We start from the raw sequence: 16033 nt of genomic DNA, 5'->3' as shown, positions 1-16033 counted from the left end.
TCTAACACTTGTCCCTGTGTTTCCTGCACAGGAATGATATCAGGCCCCTACATCCCAGCCTGTGTGTCCTCCTGGTCATCTGCATCTGGATCACTTGGGGGAAGGAAGAAGTTGTAACTGTAAGATGAAGCACCCTTCCTCCCTTCCACAGCCAATTAAACTTCTCTCCAATTTACAAATTCTTCTGCCCCGAAACACTCTAATTTTCCACTCCTGCAGCAGTCCTACAGAAGTTGGTGAAGTTAATTCTCTCATTTTATTCTGTTCACTTTTAAAATCCTCTTTCGTTTGACCTTCTAAGCAGTCCTAGCAGCTGACCCAAGCTGTCTGCCAGTACCCCATGTTGCCACAGGACCTTTTCTCTGTAAGGCTTCAGCTGTGTCTCTCTTTTGCCAGGTGCCAGAAGATCAAATTCCTGATTTGCAAGCAGCCAGTAATGCAGGGTAATTTAGAAGAGGTAGCAGTGGCTGTCAAGGAGTATCTTGGGAAACAGAAATCTTTACCAGGCTGTGTGGGAACAAAGTTCACTTGGGTACAGGTTTTGCAATTACAGAAAATGGCAACAGTCTATTTCAAGAAAAATAAGGGGTTTGCATATTGGAACACTTTTCAGTGTGTTTTCCTTTTGACAGTGTGACAGTTTGTCTGTCCCCTTTTCTTTAGTGCTAAATTTCCAGGCATAGAAATTTTGCGTTCTGATGTAGCTTAAGGAAATCTTTGAAGTGAGGTACATTAGCATATAAACTTTGGAACTCTTTGGTTGTTCTTGGGTTGGGATAATAAATGTTTGTTCAGGTGTCTCAGAAGCGAGTGTTTTCTGCCTTATCTCAATACATTAACTATTGTGCCGTATTTTCATTGAAACACCTGTAGAATTCTTCAAACCTGGGCTTATTTCTAATATCAGTTCCTCCAAATTATAAATTTTGAATGTTCTTTTGATCTTGCCTGCTTTACGTCTGAATAAAAGTGTTTCTTGCATGTATATGAATGTCTGTCTCCCTCCCTTGGGGGGATTCCTCCCTTCCTGGCAAAGAACATGGAGCTGGATCAATCATCTGTCATTTAACAGTGTTAGAGATCCCACGGACTTTATCTCTTACCAGTTCTGATAAAATGCTTGTTCTAGCTTCATGTCAAGCATCCATGTTTGGTAGCTGCTATCTAATGAGTCACATTTTTGTAGGGCTGACCATATGGGTAGTGAATCTGAAGCACTAAATATTGTAAATTTACTTGCTGTTGATGAACCATGCACTTATTTGGTATATATGAAATAGATTTTAAATGTAGATTTTTAAATTATTATTAATTGCACAGATGTAAGCCATCTGCGTAGTGATTGTGCATTAAGTGAAGGTGCAAGAACTGTTCTCCAGGACAAATGGGTATTTTATGTTAGTAGGGGGAAAAAAAAAGGTTTTGGAAACTGAGAGCACACAGTAACTGGAACATATGATAACCTTGAATTTTGTAAGCAGAAAGGGTGTTGATGGAATGATACTGCATACCAACAGAAATTTTAAATGTACATTTTCTTAGAGAATTTGCTAGGGAGAGATGATACTTCCTACATATTCTGTCTGTGATTTTACATAAGATTTACTTTTGGGCTTCAGTAAGATTAAATAGCGCTGTGAAAAATTAAGTGTAAAAATGGTCCACAATAGGAAGTCTGTCAGATGTATGCACAGGCCAGAGAGACTCATCGTTTGCTTTTTTGTTTTTTCTGCATTTAAGTGCTCATTTGCAATATTGCATTAATGTAGGGGTTTGGAGTGAATTATAAAAGGAGTCGGTAACAGCTTGTTTTGGCTGTAAAGCTGCACTCTCATTTTCTTGGCAGTAGGTAAAAGGGCTGATTAGAAGAATATATTTCCTGTATTTTCCAAATATAAACCAGATACTCAGTCATGAAAAAATCATTCACTGTTTTCCGAAGGCTTTTCTTTTTCTAATGGGAAATTGTAGTTTGGGTGGAGAACGTGTCAGTCCTTATGCATAAAACAAGCATCAAGAAAAGGTGATTGTATTTGTTTTTTCCCTCCACACCCTCCTTCACTCCCTCCCTGGATTCTGATTGTTTCTGGCTTTGAACAGATAACATCCCCTCCTGACCACATTAGTGCTTTTAGTTCTTCAAAGCAAGAATAAAATTACACTTAGTGTACGTGAATATCAAGTATCAAAAATACTTCAGTTCAAGGGGTGTTTTCGATGGTCCAAATTTCACATAGTTTTTCGAAAAGAAGATGAAATGTGGGTGGTCCATATTGTATTTGTTGATGTTTGCAGTTTTTAAGATCACCCCTTTGAATACTTAAATTGTTGTTCCTATTTTCATGTGAAGGATCAGAGGTTTTCCAGATGCAGGATCTAAGGACTTATTTCTGAGGCTGTTCTTCTCTTAACCCACCTAGACTCACTAATGTGTTTTCGTCCAGTGGTTGTGGTGGCTTTGAGTAGTCGTTGGAGAAGCTGGGAAGAACTTCAGTAAAAAGGCAAAAAATATATTCTGGTGATAGTCACATTCTGCCAGAGATGCTGTGCTGATGAGTTTTGGATGACGTGGTAGGTAAAGTATCATAGGCAGAGGCCTACATAGCCATGGAATCTTTATTTTCTAATGAGGCTCCTTAAAGCGGAAGTTTCTTGATGTTCCTTGAGATCCTGTAGCCTCTTTTCCAGACTGGTACCTTGATTATTCAGTGTAGCTGACCAGCACATCCCTGCATGGCAGAGCAGCTGCATCCCACATCACCAATGCCCAGGAGCAAAGTTAAAGAGTCAGAGGCGCTCTATAGCCACAGGCTGGATTCATCCCCATTCATACTTCTGAAATCCTCTTCAGAATGGGGGTACTACTCTCCCCTCTCTTTGGGAATGGCAAATACTTGGCACTGCAGGTGACACTGGCAGACATCTCCAAAGATTTTGCTTAAAGGGAAGGATCATTACATTTCTTTTTAGTAGGAAAAACAAGAGAAAGACCCTCAGCATTATACTCCTCCTTGGGATGAGTTTGGACTGCCATCCACCTAGAGCTAAAACTGATAATGTTTTATTTAAGAATAACTTGCCATGCACTGTAGCCCAGCAGAACCTGGGCTAGCTCTGGACACTCCAGCAGCCACAGCAGGAGTGGGGAACAGCTGGGAACTGGGCTTTGCCCACAGCTGAACCCGAAGAGCTGCAAGCTCTACAGGGCACACTGTTACAGCCACAGCAGGGACCAAGCAAAGGAGAAAGAGTTTTTTGTCTTGAGGTTCCATACTGAAAGCCTATACCTCTTGAAAGAATAACAACAAAATAACCCCCCACATCGCAGTGCACAGGGTTAAATACAGCTACAAACCAGGGGGTGGGCACAGGAAATCAACCAATAGGAAAACCTCAAGGGTGGAGCAAGGGCATTGCATCAACACTGTGTGGCCAATCAGGATAGGGAGAGGGGAGGGAAAGGTCGCATGGGCCAATGGGGCATCGGGGATTAGGGGATTTCCAAGTGGGTGTTTCAATCAGGGATTGGCCCAGGGGGTGAGTGGCAGGGAACATTCAGGAAAAAGGGGCAGAGTTGCCTTGACAGGCAGGGAAAGAGGAGTAGTGTTGCCTTGATAGGCAGAGAAGGGACTGGAACAAAGGCAGGGGAATAGATTGAGGGATAGTTTTAAGGGAGGGTACAACTTAAGGAAAAACCAACTTGGGGAAAACGTGGGGGGATAACAGAATGAACCATTTAACAATAACTTAATGGAATAAACACAAACCACAACAATCACAGCGGCATTAAATGGTACTGTCCCAGCACCAGGCGTGTGTCCCTGTAAGATTCATGCTCACGCAGCACAGACAGCTTGCTCAGCAGTCTTGTCTTCGTGCTGGGCTTTTAGCTGGCTAATCATCTTACCTTGCCTCTCATGGGTTAACTCAGCAGAGCAGCAGGGAAAAAAGTGTTCTGTCATCATCATATCAATGCTTGCTCTATGGTGGTGATGCCCACTTTTTTACAGAAAACAACATGCCAAAGATTTTGTGAGGTCTAGGGCTATGGGAGCCTGTGTACTGGTGTCTTATGGCAACAGAAATCTTCATGCTGGTGTACGCATCTCCTTGAAACCTTTTCCAACACAAGCCTGCTGTTTCCATTGAAGGATTTTATGGAGCTCTCTGTACATCATATCTTGCACAGCTTACCATATTGGCTCTTAAAAGTGGCTTTGAATACAATGCCAAGGCCCCCCAGTAGCAGCTTTACAGGCTACTGGGGAACTGGGAAGCTGCAGTTGGCTGTCCCTGTGCTAGCCGAGCTCCCTCACTGGCTTTTCCAGCTAAAATGATGAAGCATCTGTTCTGTCTAGTTTCATTAGATATGACTGCCTTCCTGAATGCAGCAGGGAGCTCTGCAAAGTGCTACAAGCTCTTGGTCCAGAAGTGCCTCCTTCAAAGGAAAAATGGGTTCAAATTTAATGCCAAGGTCTAATCCCCCTCTGTACCTACTCAGTGCCTGTGTAAAGGACTTCCATGTGGCCCCTAAAAATTAAAAGTTTCATCATCATGGTAATTTCTGTTTCCTTTCAGGAATTCTGGCATAATTTTTTTTCTTGCTTTCAGTTTTGTGGAGTTGCTAAAAAGCCCTGAATCTCAATATTTTGTGGAGAAATTTGACACTCATTGTCTATGCATCAGCTTGTATATGAGCGCTGCTGAATAGACCTCTTAAACTCATTAGTGCTCCTGGATCATTAGATCTGGGATAATGTGCTAAGCACCTTTTTGCCATTATATTAAAGACCCAGGTAGATGCTGCAGCCTGTATTAGGTGATGGCAGCACAGAGACAGGGTGCTTGAAGGCAGCAGCCTTAATTCCACTGTGCCTGCCTGCAGAGACAATTTATATCCCAAGTTTTGTCCCAGGTGATTGCAGGATGCTATTGAAGTGCAAAGTGACCTCTGGTAGCCTGAGGACAAATCCAGCTCATTTTAATGTGGACATAAGGGCAAGGGTGTCCCGCTCAAATGTTGCCACTTAGAAGAAACCTTTTAAGGGGCACATATTGACACATAATGTGTCTTGGTCTGCTTTTCTGTGTAAGTTATTTCAGTGCAAGGGGAAAACAAGAGTGTAAAACCTTGGCATGGTATTGCACAGTAATTTTAAAAGTGGTAGAAGGTTGTATAACAACAGGCACTTAAACCACACCATAACTTGGGGTTATTTAGCAGTGATGGGGACTGAATAATATGTATTTTTGTTCAGGAGGCTAAATTTTAAAATTGGGAAATAAAACTGAAGGATATACAAATGTAAATTATTTTTTCCCCTCAAGAAACATAGAGTTAAAATTCATCTCTTTAGTAAGCCAGATTTAAAGATTAGAGCACTGAAGAAACAAACACTAGATAAGCTTTTAATATATTATTCTCTGTTTTTTTTTTTAAAGGAAAAAAGACACCTTACAGATTGTATGCAAGTAAGAAACATCCGAGAGAAACTTACTAAAGGAAGAGTTTGGTGCTCTGGTTAACTTAGGTCTAAAGGTGAAAAGTCTCAGGGAGATGGGAGAAGTTGAGCAGAAACAATTCTAGATCTAAACGGGTTTCATCACTAAAGAATATTTAAAAATTAATAGTAGAATTTTGAAGACTCTGCCAAGGTAAATTCTTTTCAGTGTAATTAGAAGGAAGGAAGTGTTCACAATTGTTTGATGCTCACAGTGTTGTATTTCTATTTCATAAGGATTTTCTACTTCACATTGTTGTGGTTAATACTTGGAGGGAGGAAAACACAGAAAATAAAAGTCAGCATTGAATGGGAAGGGTTGAAATTAAGAATAGGGCTGCAATGCACGTGGATCCTTTCAAATGGAAAAAAGTAGGAAAAGCCAAGCAGGACTCAGTGGCTTGATTTAGACATAATGCTGTGTTTTGAGGAGTTTGCCTGTCCCAAACTGGTCCATAATGGTCTCTGCTTTTGGTTACTGCTTGTTGCCTAGACCAGAAGAGCATGTCATAGTGCACTTCCAGATGTGACTTCCTAGGCTCAAAACACTAAAGTGAGTCATAAAGCAGGGTGTCAGTAGCCACGTTTTTCAAGATGTTATACTTAGGTAAGAGCCCAGAGAGTAGGATGTAAAAGGCTGCTCCATGGTTGAATTGCAAAACCGTTGGCTCCAGGTTCTCATGAAGTCTGTGTATGAATATGGCTGGAGCCTGAAATCTTGCAGCTTTGTCACGTCTCCATGTTTTCCAACTTATTTTTTACACAAACACTACAGGGAACACCAGCCAACATGTGGCTTGTGTTATTTTTGAATTATTATTGTTAGGATTTTGCATGTTAACTAATGTGTTATTGGTGTGGTGTATCACAGAAATAAAATGTGGCCTTATTTTGACAGGAAAACGCATGCTACAATTTCCTTGTGATATATTGCACTGCCTTGTTGGTTTGATATTTTCCATTAATGTGAAAGAGCAGAGCGGAATAAGGGAGCAGAAGAAATGTTCATCTGCCATGCATTTTCCCTCTCTTTGAAAGGCTCTCATGTCCTCTACCAGTTAGTCACCTCCTTCCCTGTACTGCGTGATGTGCTGCCCACTCAGAGTTTAGCTGGCAGTTCACATGCAGCCTGCTCCCCTGAGAAATCCCTGCAAGCAGAGCAGCTCCACCAGTCTTCCCAGGCTGCCCTGGGAGTCTCTTGGTCGCCTGGCTTGAGAAACTGGAATGTGTTCTTCTGGAAGTAGCCAGGATATAACGATCCAGGCATTTTCAAGTAAGTGTGATCCTGCCTATTTTCAGATTCAGAAGTTTATTTGAAACAGTTTATATAGATTGCTTCAGATTGTTATGGGGGTTTTTGTCATGATTTTTGATGGCTAAACAGTCAAATTTTATGTTCGCTGCCAGGCTTGCTGAGGTTTAATGATGCAGGTAATTTACAGGCTTTACTAGAGATGGAGATTTATGGAAGGAAAAATGTATGCAATTAGATACATTACTGTATTTCTATTTAAGTTTTAGAGTAATTAACTTCAGAAGTTATTTGAACAGTTGGTAAAAGTTTTATGATGATATGGCTGTATTATGATTTTCCAGTAAGTTTCACTTTCACTGCATTGTTTTTGCTTGGCTGTTCACTTATTGGTCTGATTTTATTCAGTAGGAGCAGTAATGATTACAGACATTCATTTCCTGTGAAGAGCTTATGTTACTCTGTTAAAAACAAAACCTAAGTCCTCAAAAATAGTCTTGTAAAAATTCCTCTGACTAGGAAGTTTGAACAGCTGATCTTGATATGTCATAGAGAGCAAATGTAGTACTTAGGTGACGGGGTGCCAACATTTTACTTCTACGTCAGAGCAGTGTCTCATGCAGAATAACCCTCAAGATGTGACCAAGGCTGCTCATGTTATAGCATTAGACCAGCAGCACACGCCATTGCCTCTCTGAGGCTGAGGTTTTAGATGGTATTTGGAGTTGTATTTCAGGGGACAGGTGGAAGTAATGACGACAATTAGAATGCCTTTGATGCTGCATTTAGCAAGTGCTCTTTTACTAAAGTGGGCAGATCAAACACCAGGAAGCAGTTTCCTCACTTGTAATACGAAGCTTGGCTTTGCAGCCATTGCTCTGTCTGAAAATCTGCCTCTCTTTTGCAGGGAGCAACTAAGCTCTTGCTTTCCCTGGTGCTCTGTTTCCCCGGTTTCCCTATTGGGTTTGCTCCTCTGTGCAAGTTTAATGCAGGAAATACACATGGAACAAAGCTAGTTCTTTGTCACCTGGGGTATGTGGACACAGCCACAAGAGCCTGAAAGCCTCCTGTCCCTTCTAGGAAGCCTCACCATGGCTGTGCTCAGAGCAAGCAAAGTGACTTCCCAAATTAGGGAATTCTGGCTATGAGTTGGGGGCTATTGCATTTTAGTCCCCATGAGCGATTTGATCCAAAACCCTGATAGTTCCCACTATTAATGTAATCAGATGGCACTGAGTGGCGCAGAACTGCAGAATTTTGCTGAGCACAGTTGGCAGAGACAGCAGAAGTGTAACTTAAGTTAATGCTGGTCTTTGAGTGGTGGCATTCATTGTCTCAGCTGATGTTTAATAAAGACCATTCTAATAATCTGTCCTTTAATTTGGTGGCTATTAAACACATTAGCTTCATAAAAGCTGTGTTTTCCTTCTCTAAGACACTGAAAAGTAAGGACATATCGCTGATTCAACTGGTTGGGTGTTTCTAGTCAAGAACTACACAGAGTAAATCTATGCTATAGACCTGAGTCTCTCAGTTATGCGTCCTTTAAAACAGGGACCCATGTGGGAGGTGTCTCTTGCTTCCACCAACTCATCATTTGCTGTCTTTTGCCACATCCTCTGCTGTAAATCTAACTTAAAAGAGACATAAGAGAGAATACTGATTCTGTAAATTGAACAGAAAGATTGGTTCCCCATGCAATACTTTATTTCTTTTGTGTTTGTTGTGACTGAGAAAACAATGGCAGAGGACACAGGAAATGCACCTGAGTTGTGTACATGCGGATGAGCTGATGTTTGCAGTGACTTGGAGTTGTGAACATAAGATGGAATGTGCCATTCAAGCGTGAGTCCAGCAGTTCTGTCTTTTTTTCATGCTTTTTGTATTACAGCTATGCTTAGCATATCATGTTTTGGTTGAGGTGCAGCTTTGGAGTTCTGTAATGTGACTCATTATGTATTCAGAACAACAAGGGTCGGGTTTTGCGTTTTATTTTTTTTCTGACATAGAAAGACATCTGCCAGTTAGTCTGAAACTTTCAGGGATCCCCTGCTGTTATTTCTCAGCCATGAATACCTCGTTAAAGTTTATTCAAAGTCAGCGCTCCGTGTTGAGTTGCTGGAACACCGAATTGTTCTTTCCACTGGGACTTGCTTGATTTGAGTGAAGAGAGCACAGCTCTCTGCCGGTGTGCCCAGCATACCAGTGACTTGTGATTACAAGCATGAGGGAGTGGTGCAGGGGCTACCAGCAAGCGGCAGCTTGGCACATCACACTCTTCATGCATTTTCTGGTGGCTGCTTTTTAAAATCCTTTTTTTAAATCCTTCTGTCATCCGAGAGGATGTGCACAGGCATTTCACAAATAGTAACATGTATGAACCCACCAAAGTGATTATTAGGCAGTGCATATTCATGTGACTGCTATAAAGCATTTAATGCAGCGAGGTTGGACTAAATGACCTTTAAAACGTCCCTTCTTACACAAAATGTTCTATGATTCTATAGTGTTAGGTGCACATATTTGTAATATTTGAATAGCAGAAAATATATTCTCTGCATTTTAATACCTTATTAGATATTAAAATTCTCTGGTATTTTATATTTTATATACTATGGGTATATTTTTTCTATTTTCCATAGGCGTGTGGGTAAACACACTGGAAAGAGCAAATATAAAGAAATTCCTCTTTCATTTATGAAGATAAATCACTGTTTTCAAACTAGCGGGTGGAAGGGAAATGTCTAAAAATATTTTTTGCCAGTAAATTATATTGCACAACCACATTTGTGTGTGATCCCTTAATTTAGGTGTGTGGCAAACTCCAAGGTGAGATGACCCAGATCTGATGGCAGCCTTGTATCAGTGTAAAGCAGATGGGCAGCGGCAGCTCCCCAGGCAGCCATAGTGCTCTTGTCAGTGGAAGTCAGCCTGAGATCAGAATCTGCAACATTTACATATTCTAGATAAGAAGGTGAAACTTAATATTTTGTGTTGCTAGTTTTGAAGGAACTGTCTCAGCTGGGTTTCTATTTGTTCTGTTTTTTACTGTCTCTTTTTCTTGTGCTGTGAAGTGCAAGGAAAAACTAAGCCAAGACATTATTGTACAATAAAAGGCTATCTGGTACCTAAGAATGGGAAAGGAGACTTACTCTGCATGGTCCATCTATTGCTAGTGGGACATATAGCTGGATCTCTGCAATAAATTACTTCAGGGTACCTGAGGTACTCTCCGAGCAAGAAAAATTTCTGAACTGAGCTTGCAACAGTGGTTTTTATTGTGCAGAGCTCTCCTCTGAGTTTGCGATAGACAGTAAGTAAACTAATGTGATGAAATGTTGTCCTTTTTGGCCTTTTCAGGATCCTGGCTTATTGCAGTGGAGCACTTGCATGAACTTGTGCAACATAGGCATTTTTCAGGTGTTGCTGAATAAAAATAGCTTCAGATTGCCAAGAAGTGGCTGCTGATTTATAAGCATGGATTTCATAAATCTTTTATCTAAATTTAAGCAAAATCAAGAGAAAAGCCAACAAGGTCTTTGTTAAAACAAACAAAACCACACAAAAAAGTGTGTTAGGCTGTTTAAAAAAAAAAGTTTTTGCTTGTGGCTCTGGTGGGTATCCTCAACCTTAAGTTCATAAGTACTAGATTTTCTTTCCAAACAGAAGGTGCCTTCTGAACGTGGTCAAGGAATCGGACAAATCAATTAGCCAGAATAAATAATAATATGTTGCTTGGAGGCATAAGGCAAGTCCAACAGTACTTTAAAGTTATGTAGACTTTAAAAGTAAGATAAGCTAATACAAAAGTTCTGCAGCAGATTGAGTTAGACACCAGATTACAATTCTTTTATGGTTGCAAGCTAATAACTGAAACTCTAGGCTTCTATTTGCCGTACATGAGCACAATGAGATAGTGTTTCTTACTTTCAGGAGAGAAGTGAACATTGTTTCTTGAAAATGCCCTGTGTGGCATTTATTCCTATTGTATGGGGTTTTTTGGGTGGTGGGTGGGGGGTTAAGATAGGTCATTTGTAAGCATCTTTTTGGAATTGTTCTCATGGCATGAAAGAAAGAACGAAGCAAAAGTCTTTGCTTGAGTCTCAAATTGGAGTTCTTGCATTGCACATTTGAGCAACTTTAAACTGTCATTTAGCTTAATGGGAAGTTTGCATGGAGAGTTTTAGTTATTTTATAGAGAAACTGAAGTTTTTTATTATCATATAGGTTATTTCTACATTTAACTGCTGGCACTCCATTACTGTGGATCTTATTAATGTCGTGTTATGTGAATTCTTCAAATTTCTATAAGCTATATATTTTTTATTGCAAATGGTTAGGATTTGGTTTTGTACTGATGGACTGTATGAAATCTTCCAAATGTGGGAATATAAGTTTGTAAAATATTACTGAACAAACGATTGTAATCTCCCTGTCTTCTTTCTAAATATATCCTCCACTTTTACCAGAGGTAACAAAAACATTATGCTAAAAGAATTCCAGCTAGTTGAGACCACCTCCCATTTCTAGGTTTGTGTTTATTTTGGTCATATTGAATTTGAAGCAGAGACTCTCTCAGGGAAGGAATGCAGTCCAAGAGCCTGGGTCCAGATGTTACGCTTTCCTTCCATACCAACCTAAGCCTCTGAGGCAGAGATCCCCCTCTCTGAAAACAAGACTTGGACAAAGTGCAAACGCCTCATTTCCTGAAATCTCATTGTTTAGGCCAACAAACAGGCAGGTCAACATGCAGGTTGCAGAACTGAAACTGAACACCACCTCAGTTTCCCTGGATCAATGAAGTGTAATTTGAGGCTTGTGGTTGCCTGTCTATCTTGGAGAACCAGGACAGAGAACAAAGGCTCAACACTGTGGCCTTCAGATATTTGAGCAGTGAAATAATGTTGCTGCTGTTCTCTTCTGCTGGCTTTTGGCTCAGGGCTGTGCTGTTTAGGTAGGCTAGGCATTAATTTTTTGTAATGGTTATTATGCCAGAAAGTTCTCCCAGAGCAGAGGCAACTTATGCTGGCCCTAGGTAGGTTAGTTGAAGAAGAAAAACAAAACAACAACAAAACAAAACCCCAAACCGGGAAAGAAAAACTTATTTGAGTTCTGCAGTTGTTCACATAGACTGTTTCTTATAACAAAACTTCTTGGTTTGACTCTGTCAGTCTCTCTGTAAAATCAAGTCTGCAAAGAGGCCTTTGTGAACAATAAATGAAAAACTTGGCACAAGTCTGGCACTAGATGCAGATTAAAGAACAGTAGATCTAACTGGCTGTGATGCCTGTGGCATTTTCAGCAACTTCTATGAAAGGTTAGAGCCCATAGCTTCTGCCCTCAGTGGGAGATGGCACACACAAAAGTGGGCTGTCTTGGCTGGAATGTTTTTGCAGTGTGGTGGCTGCTTTTTGGACAGGGAGCCTTTTTTGGTCAATAGAAACTCGGGCGCACAGTATTTTGTTTAGCTGCAGTTCAGGGTGTTAATTTATAATTAGGCTTCACTGGGATGTAATCAGATCCATACTTGTAGGGAGTATGGGGGTTTTTTTGCATGTTTTTACTGAAGAGCTCATTAGAAGTTGATGGGAGTTGAGTGCATCTCAGCCCAGTCATGCACCTTTTCCTAAAGCACCTAATTCAATTGATTGGGGTGTTTAGTGACAAGAAACACTGTGTCAGCAGGACCTTAATTATTTAATCCATCTACCCACAGCATGAGTGTTATGAGTAATGCATGGAAGTAGATAAAACTCTTACATCTTCATGTTTGAGCAGTAACACTGGGAAAGGAAAAAGGTAGTTTTTATTAGTAAGTATATGCAATATTGTACAATTGCTGCTTGATATTTGCCACATAAAATATATGCCACACCATGAAAATAAAAATTTATCTGTCAGTTTGCTCAAGTGTGACTAAACTCTAATGTTAAGTGTACAATATCATATGTAATTGATATATTTTTCTGCTCTGTTGTAGATTATATCATCTTACTTAAACTGTGAGACAAGAATACTTCTTGAAAATTACTAATTCTACAGGTAAGAACTGAGTTAACTAATTTTATCAAGACCATTGCTGTTAATAAGCGCCATGATAAAGTAAACACAGAAGTGTTCACTCTTCTTGAACTACACTTTGAAAAGCTGACAAAAAATCACTTGAGATGCTCACAGTGATACAAACAGGATATTTGAGAAAGACAGATGTCTGAAGGACAGATGTCAAGTGTGAATGATGTTAGTATATTTTGAATGCTTAGTACCCAGGATGTCTGTCAAGATGGGATTTGTAAAGAATTGTCTTCTGACAGAAAAATGGGAGCCAGTTGAGAAGGTGGCTGGAGGTAATGGGCACACAGACACCAGGTGCTGGCAGCACGGCTCTAGTGTGAGCTGCTTCTCCTTGTCTGTCTCATATTGTCAGATACCCATTGGGAGACCTAAACTTCGTGTGCAGGAAATGTCCCTAGTCCCCTTGGGGTTATTGCTAAATAACAGCATGCCTGGCGAGTTAAGTTGTCATTCTTTGACTGATGTCTCCCCTCGGGTAAACAAGTAGATCTGCAGAGCAGAAAGTCATCAGCTCTTTGTTTAAACAATCTGCTAAAACTCCTGCTGGATGCTTAAGAAACAAGGATTTGAGTCTTTTCAGGAGGATTGTTGAAGGATTAAATAATTACTCAGTTCATAATGGGAAAACTCCCACTTTGCTGGGGATGGTGTTGTAAAGCCTTATAGTCAGAGCTGACGTAAAAACAAAATGTGAGCAGTTTTACCTTATCACATAAGGAGAGGAGTTGTGTGTTTTTTACTTCTAATGCAGACTGAGACAATGCAGGTAAGCAATTCACTTGACCCCAAATAAAGGATGCAGAAACACAGAAATATGATAGATGTTTACAAAACCTGTGATGTCCTTTAAGTTATGAACTGCCAATCCACTTTTCCAGGCCACTAAAAACTTTGTGAGCTATTTAATCTACAGAGCCCTTGCCATCCTTTCAGTTTCTTCCTTTTTGTATACATCTATTTCATCTTAGAGCTTATAAACACAATGCAGGAAGTTGCTGAAATTGGAGAATTAAGCATTTTTCCATACACAGATAGTGCTTCCTGACTGCACCATATACTGTTACTTTGCCTCAGTATCATAAAGAGCCTGAAATTGAGAAATTGTGTTGAAGTTCCTTTGGGTTTACATTCTTGGAACTTTTCCTAGAGCAATTTCACGACTTAATTTGCATTTGGTGTTAGAAAATTTATAAGACTCTGGTGCTTTGTTACTTATACCTAGATTTTGAAAGGAAAAAGAATGAATGTCTGTTAAGTTTAAAATAAAGTTGTAGCCATTACTTATAAAAATGGATGTGCTAACCTTGAAATGCCAGTAAGTTGCATGGAGGTATTAAAAAAATAAAAAGCTATATATTCCAAACATTATCTACAAAACAAATGAACTAAGTATATATACAAAACAAATGAACTAAGTATAATCTTTTATCTGTTAATCTTTATATGGGAACATGGTATATACAGATTCTTAAGACTGTTAAAATCCTATTAATTTTCTGTGTTCTGTCCCAAATCTTTGCTCCCATTCTTGCAGAAAATGAATAGTTTTATTATTAGCTGTTCAAGCATGTTTTAAGCTGAGTTTTGAAATATTTCCTTTAACAAAGAATGTTTTTAAAATACTGTTTTTTGAGACATTTTAAGGTTAATAGTCTATATACCATATTTAACTACATGATGCTATTCCTGCTTCTGCAGAATCCTAGCTAGTTTATCAGCTTGAGTCTGAAATGAGTACAAGGATAATAATAGAACCAATTTAATTGTGTGGATGTATACGTGGCTTTTGGTTGTACATCTGCATAAATGAAAGTGGCTTTATTGCTTCATACTAAGAACCTTTTGAAGAGTTTTGGATTACTCTGTGCATAAAATGCCTCCCAGGAGGAAGGCAATACCTTGGACAGATTATACGATGTTCCTGGTCCGTTCAATCATTTTTGGGGGAAAAAAAATTGCCTTAGTAAATTAAACACAGAAAACCCCATGAGTAGGTCCATGCTTTCTCCATGTAGTCCCTGCACTAGTCCTTGTTTTTAGAATTATACTTGTGTAATACAAAACATTTGAGCTGGCATGTGTTGCATTATACGTATCTGGCTGTAAAATGCTACAGAAGATTGCCCACTCTTTTAGCAGGAATTTTTAAACACTTGACCGATTCAAAATGAGCTTTGACATTTTAGTGACTATGTAAATTCTGAATATCCTTCCTTATGTCATGACTGAAGTAATTCCAGTGGGTTGTACTGATTGTTTCTGCCACTGCTTTACAATATAAGAAATTGTTGTAATTCAAAGGCTGTATACAAATATTTAATTTGTATACCTGCACTACCATTTATTACTGGGGAAAAAACCCAATAATAAATGGTAGAAAAAAGCAATAATAATTCTGGTGCTTCTTGCATTGCATACCTGACAAACCCATTTGAGCTTGGTTTTACTTTGAGAAAGACTTTAACTTACTGTATTCCATGAACATTTCTTCTATGGAAAGAAGAAATAATAATAATAATAAGCCATAACATCAAACCTAATAACTTAATCTGAAATAAATTTTTGTTAATGTTTCGCATGGAACCAATGTACATGAGAAAAGGGCATGGCAATATACAGAAAATTGTTGCTCTATACCCTGTGCTTGAAACCAATCAGATTATTGAGCTGACTGTTACTTGGGCCCATAGTGAGTTGTCTTAGGGAGCACAACCACTTGAGAACTCTTTCTTTTAGAGAGCATGGAGAAAGAAGACAGAGGTTGCTCTCAAGTGGTTTAGTTGTGTAAGGTGGTGTCACAGACAGGGTCATGAAAAAGGCAGCGACAGTCCAGAGGAAATAGACGGAGGGCAAGGGTGGGAGGGACAGAGAAGAGCAGTCCTTTCACTGGCCACCTACTCCCGTCTGATCTCAGCTGTCTCGTAAAACTTCACTTTGCAATTTGGTGAGGAATTCTCCAGTCTGATGAGGATGGCAGAATAAAGGGATGCGTGTCTTAGTAGTGAGAGACCCCAAGAAGCATTTCCATCCCACTAGCTCCTAAGGAAAATATGCCCCAAGCCTTCCTCCAGCTCAGATATCTTTTAAGACTTCTGTTCTTCCTCCTTCTGAATCCTTTTGGCAGATTCAATTTACATCATGCTCTGGAGATTTGATTAATTTCCTATTATTGGCCAAGTCTTGCAAACCCCTGCACTCAAGGTTG

The 16033-nt window shown here is 39.7% G+C and overlaps 1 protein-coding gene across 5 annotated transcripts in view; it reads left to right on the top strand.

Annotated features, from left to right (window-relative positions):
• BMPR1B (bone morphogenetic protein receptor type 1B) overlaps window positions 1-16033 on the top strand; it is a 231162-nt gene that overhangs the window by 75952 nt on the left and 139177 nt on the right. For 2 of the 5 annotated variants that reach the window (XM_030948089.1, XM_030948087.1), the window contains exon 3: window positions 12734-12795. The exons of 2 other annotated variants lie outside the window; for them this stretch is intronic. The gene's annotated coding sequence lies outside the window, so the exon portion shown is untranslated. Of the gene's footprint in view, window positions 1-8542; window positions 8599-12733; window positions 12796-16033 lie in introns of those variants that run through there. One more of the 5 variants, XM_030948088.1, reaches the window with a different exon arrangement.

The sequence above is a fragment of the Camarhynchus parvulus genome, chromosome 4 (genome assembly GCF_901933205.1).
Source record: "Camarhynchus parvulus chromosome 4, STF_HiC, whole genome shotgun sequence".
NCBI classification, from domain to species: Eukaryota; Metazoa; Chordata; class Aves; order Passeriformes; family Thraupidae; genus Camarhynchus; species Camarhynchus parvulus.
This window is presented reverse-complemented; position numbering and strand designations above follow the sequence as displayed.